Here is a 6,023-nt window from a genome sequence, read left to right on the forward strand (position 1 = left end):
TTGTTATTTAGACAAATGTGAGTTTTGAGGATAATACTTTCCTTACTGTGACCAGTATATAAATACGTAGCTTTCCACATTAGAATAAATTGTGCTATGGATGAGGAAATCCAGGCCAGTAGAGGAATAATATGGAAATACCACATTATAGAAGTAATGCTTCTCTACCATAATTTGTATCTCAAACATATGTCTATTCAAAGCAGACATTAGACACCTCAGTTTAAAACCCAAAGGAACACTCAGTGAGAAATATCAGTCTTAGAGATTTCAGTGAAGCATTCAAGATTCTTGAGCTTGTCAAACACCGCTTTATATCCCAGCCAAATAGTCATCACCATACATCAGTGTGCACATAGTACTTCTTGTACACACACTGGGGGCAATTGTGTAGGCAAGGAAACACTACTATAAGTGTTGCCAGCAGTGAGTACTTTCTGTCTCTTTATATCCTGTATCTGCAGTGATTCCCACTTCAGTGGGAGAGAATCAGAAGTAGGGTGTTGTGATGGAAGGTTATTAGCATTTAAAAGCCTGTTTTCTTAGCTAAGTGCCAAACTAATGAGTTACTATGTATAGTCCCTAATCTTTTAAAAATTTAATTCCTAAATAGCAAAAGAGAGAACAACTATGTGTGTGTATGTGTGGGTGACTTTTTGCTTATTTATTTATGTCTAAGTTATTAGTAAAAAGACTACAGGGTTATCAAATACTAGATAAAATTAGATAAATTTTCGTTTTTTAGGAAGCATATTTTAAACATTTCCAGCTTTTTGAGATACAATTGATGTATAATATTATGTAAGTTTAAGGTGTATAATATGCATGATTTCATATATATATATCGCAAAATGATTACTGATGAAATTTGTGGACAATCTCTCCAGAAAATTGCACCTACATACAAAATTTTGCGTACTGTGTACATTTTCAAAAAATTAATAAAACATTTAGGTTTGTTGCCATGGGTAATAATTTTAATCCAAAAACCGGTCTGAAGAAATCAAAATTAACAAGAAAGGCTGGACTAGAGTGTTCTGATGAAGTTGCATTATTGCTAACTCTCATTCCATATCCTCAAGCAAGGCATCTAAATACTCCCCTCTGCAACTAGAGAGATTCCCTAAAAGTTGATTCTTTAACTTAGGCTCTAGGTGAGTTATTTAAAGAAGGCAGTAATTTGAAAGAGAAGGAAGGGTAAATAGGAGAGATTCAGATACCTTCACTTTTAAGAGATGAGGTCCTATAATTAAAGATTCTTGGATGCCTGGGTGGCTCAGTCAATTAAGAATCCAGCTTTGGCTCAGGTCATGATCTCACAGTTTCCTGAGTTCAAGCCCGCTCATCAAGCTCTGTGCTGACAGCTCCAAGCCTGGAGCCTGCTTCAGATTCTATGCCTCCCTCTGTCTCTCTTTTCCTCCCTCGCTTGCACTCTGTCTCTCTCAAAAATAAATAAAGATTACCAAAACAATTTTTTTAAAGATTCCTTAGATTTTTATGTACCTTCCCCAACTTAGGCTGTTTTTCCTCAATTGAGGGTTGACAGTGACCTGTGTCATTGATAGCCTCACATGGATCTAGTTTTCCCACCTACCTCCCAGACCATTCTTCCCTACTTTTCTGTCCTCTGGTCCATACTGAGATGTAGTTCTTAGAGCTATGGAAAACACCTTAGGCCGCCATCTTAACCTCAAACTTCTATTTACCCTTAAAATAGTGGACAGATTTTTCTAAACAATTTTTCAAAAACCTGTTTGGCAAGCCTATTTTTAAAAATTAGGGTTAAAATGCCCTCACGTTGGCTGTACACTCTGCAGTTCAATATACACTTTATCATTTCCTACTATGATTAACCCAGCCATGACAGATATATTAAAACTGCTTGTATCTTGAAGGTATTTGAATTTACAGATTCAACTATGGGCTACTGGGAGTCGTTACTTTTTTTTTTTTTTTTTTTTAGACAGTAGCAAAGAAGCCCTGGAGGATGGAAGAATTAAAATTTCCTGTACTCCCTCCCTATTAAAACATACAATTTCAGGAGATTCATAGTCTTCTAAAAGAGCAGGTAGCAGAAGACCTCGGATCAAGAGTTCCTGATTTAGCGCTTGCTTTGGCAGCACATATACTAAAATTGGAACGATACAGAGATTAGCATGGCTCCTGCACAAGGATGACACACACATTCATGAAACATTCCATATTTTTAAAAAGAAAAAACGAGTTCCTGATTTAGATCATATTTAGCTTATATCTGCTACCGTTTGGATATCATTTGTTATTAGCTGCTCTGGCTAGCTATAGCAGGAGAAAACATTATGGATGATAAAACAGTTGAAACATGAAGTTACTTTGAAAAGAAAACCACTAAGGGAGACTTTCTTCAACCAATAACTTCTAGCGGTATTAGGAAAATATTGGCCATCCCCAACACTGTGGTCATCAGATGACCCATTCTTGTAGCTCTTACACTGCTGTCTACTTCCTCCATCCCCACCAATCATCATCCTATAGACACTAGCTAGCTCTTTTCTACCGCAGTTCTACAAGGTTATGTTAAGAATTATCTTAGGAGATGAACTACAGTACTATAACCCAGTCACCTTTTACCACTACTACTATTGCTTATTATTTCTAATAATACTTTTGTCTTTTCATACTCCTGATTATTCAAAAATATTTGTAGAAATAATCTGAAGATAGGACACTGCTTATCCCCCTCCCCCTCTTCCAGAGAAGATTGTATTCGCTTCTGCCACCTGAGACCATTTTGATCCAAGTTCAGAGTGTGGTTTCCTGGGCTAATCAAATGACACAAGTCAGAACTGCAAGGCCTAGTTTACTTCTGGTTTATCTTTACTCCCAGAGTACAGTTAAGTGTCCCAGCCCAAAGTGTAGGGTGCTTTACTAGATTTCCCACTCTTGGCAGATCTTAGACGCCAGTGTTGTTCCTCTTACCTTGTGAGATGGGCAGAAGCACAGCTCAGCTGTTCAGTCATTTCTTCCCTGTTAACAAATGCCCCTGGCGTTCAAGGGGCCATCCATGCTGGGCAAGATCTCCCTTCTGGATTTCCATCTTCTTCCTGGTTTTGTCTTTTGATTTATCACCATCTTGTTAGGTCTTTAATGCTTTTCAAAAGATTTTTAAGGTGTATTTTGTCCAGTTTTTATTAGTTGTCATCAGCTAGAGGGTCTCCTGAACTGAAAGGTCCCTGCCACCACCATTTACTTTGGGGTGGGGGGGGTGGGGAATTCCAACATTTATATTTTTAGATTGTATACACATTCTAAAGTGTATAAACAAAACATATTTTTCATTCTGTGCTCCTCATGGGAACAAACTATACACTAAAACAGTCTTAGAATACTACCTCTTTGAATAAACCAGTCTCCATAAGTTCTGGGAGCTATATAATAAGAAATTGAAATGGTGGGGCACCTGGGTGGTTCAGTTGGTTAAGCAGCCAACTTCGGCTCAGGTCATGATCTCACAGTTCTTGGATTCGGGCCCTGTCTCAGGCTCTGTACAGACAGCTCAGAGTCTGGAGCCTGCTTTAGATTCTCTCTCTCTCTCTCTCTCTCTCTCTCTCTCTCTCTCTCTCTCAAATAAAAAAACATTAGGGAAAAAATGGTATTATTAGCTACACCTAGGTGATTACTTGAAATACAAAGAGGTTCTCTTTTCCAACAGGCTTTTAGAGTTGATTCGTGGGCCGTCTGTTTGAGCAAGGTGCCTCCTATCTGGACTTGGAAACTCAGTCTCTGATTTGTGTTTTGCATCAGACTTTGCAAGTTTTGCCTATTGTGATTATGATACTACCCATGATACAAAATTGTTGAAAAACTTGCCTTTATTTTCCTGATCTCCATGTGTCCTCATTTCACCTGTTACCATTAGCTTGGAGAGGAAAATGTCTCTTTTATCCAGCCACAAATCTTAAATATATTTCATAGATCTTTGAGATAAGTTCAGCATTATTATGTTTTCTGCTTCGATCTTAACTTCTGTAGGAACCAAAAAAGTTCAATTATAAATGTGAGTAGATGAAACTGATATTTCTGTTGTTGCCAAAAAAAAAAAAAAAAAAAAATAGGGAATAGAATTCATCATGCAAAATGATTAGAGAATTTCTTTTCATGTTTGAAGAGAATTGTGAGGCACAAGCTTGCTACAGTCTGGCTCTCTCTTACTTGGCTCTGTTGCAAACCAATTTAAAAGGAATGTTCTTATCTGCTGGTTAATGTTTTATTAAAACATTGAATATCAAAAGCCACACAATACATTTTTGTACTTACCACAGAATGACTAGTGTATATATTATAGACTTACTCTTCTATTAATCCATGGAAATCATCTTTGGCTACTGTAGAACAGAAGGCTACTCTTAAAATCTAAAGATATTCTTTGTTTTATACAATTTTTCTATTTATAAGTCTTAAATTTAAAGAACATTGGTTAGAATTCATTTATGTATGAGTAAAACTTCCATTACAGTCAAGGCCATAAAATATGGATGCTATTTTCTGGTATCTTAACAAAACAATGATGCTGATTTTCTTAGTTAAAATTGTATACAATGAGTTCTTTAATACAACAAATGCCTTATCTGGTCTCTAACCAAGTAACATTTTTTATAATGGCACAGATAATCTGCTGTTTGCCCTGGAGAAAAGAGAGAGTTAAACTATAGATGGGTCATAGTGGCATTTTTCCAATGAGAGCTTTTGAATAACAGGTATTCCTCAAACATTTCTTTTCAAATATCCAGTCAAGTAAAAACACTAAAATTATCAAAAACACCCATGTGAACTATTTAATGCATTTTCTGCCTTATACTTACCACTGTATCCATAATGCTTATTGTGGTAAATAACTAGTGCATAGTAGATGTTCATTTAGTGTGTGTTGAATGAATGAAATGAACTCAAAAAGCCAGAGGAAGACAAAATGAAACAATTTAATATGTTATAAACGTATATATGAACAATACGGATTTCTCTTTACCAAAAATACATCTTTTCACTTTCTAATTTACTACAGAGAGGTTCAGAAGCTTGAACAACTAGAGCTATATAATAAAACTGGAGCTCAGTTTTGGGAGGATGTGGTAAAGCCAGTGTGCCGGCTTCAACACTTACTGTGACAAATAACAGCTCTGCTTTTAACAGCCACCCATTTTCTAATATTCATCAGAAAAGAAAATTTTAGGTAATCATTTAAGAACTAAAATGAAAATATAACCAGGTTTGCTTTGGCATTTGGGCCAAGCTAATCATAGGTTTTATAACTCTGTTAGAAAGAATGGGGTTTTTTACTTGATTAAATGTGGTACATACAAATTTCTGAGTTTTTGAAATAGATGAGAACAAGCAGTTTATAATTAATGGATCATAAAGGAAAATGTAAACAGCTTGATGTGAAAATGCCAAGAGAATGCTGAGAATTTAAAGTCTATAGACTGAGACCCTGTGTAGCGTGCCATGTTAGGGATGCAGATTAAGGGTTTGGATACATTAGCTGTTAGACATTCATTTCTTGACAATTTTAGTCATTGTCTAATCCCTCTGCGGTTTGGCTACTTTAAATAGAAGACACTATTTTGCAAATCTAAAGTGTAAACCATCTCTGAAAGGAGAGTTGGTATCATCAAGAAAAATAAGGACCAAAATGTTCAGCACTTGTTTGTTTACAGCATTCTCTTTCTTGCCTGCATTATATTTCTCATATAATTTACTACGATTTAATTAATTGATCGCCTGTTTTCCTTCTTGAGACTATAACCTCCTTAGTAATAAGGGCTGTGCCCCTTGTTCATAAATGTACATGTAACACCTGATACAGTACCAGACACACAAAAAGTAAATATTTAATGAATGCTTAATGAGTTACTGAATGCTTTCCTATACTTATTGTCTGTCATCAGATAATGCAGAATGCTATTAAAGATAAAAATAAATACAATAACAATATAAACAGTTTGTTTTCAGCAATCACATATTTCCTGATAAAATAATAAAGTAGT

General features: G+C 35.7%; 1 protein-coding gene and 1 non-coding gene across 7 annotated transcripts in view; both read left to right on the forward strand.

Moving 5' to 3' along the window:
- TANC2 (tetratricopeptide repeat, ankyrin repeat and coiled-coil containing 2) overlaps window positions 1-6,023 on the forward strand; it is a 370,672-nt gene that overhangs the window by 212,973 nt on the left and 151,676 nt on the right. The window lies entirely within an intron of this gene.
- Window positions 2,105-2,208, forward strand: LOC144245066 (U6 spliceosomal RNA). The gene has a single exon (XR_013339163.1). It is a non-coding gene; the product is annotated as a U6 spliceosomal RNA (small nuclear RNA).

Source organism: Crocuta crocuta, unplaced genomic scaffold (genome assembly GCF_008692635.1).
Source record: "Crocuta crocuta isolate KB4526 unplaced genomic scaffold, BGI_CrCroc_1.0 scaffold288, whole genome shotgun sequence".
Classification (NCBI taxonomy): domain Eukaryota; kingdom Metazoa; phylum Chordata; class Mammalia; order Carnivora; family Hyaenidae; genus Crocuta; species Crocuta crocuta.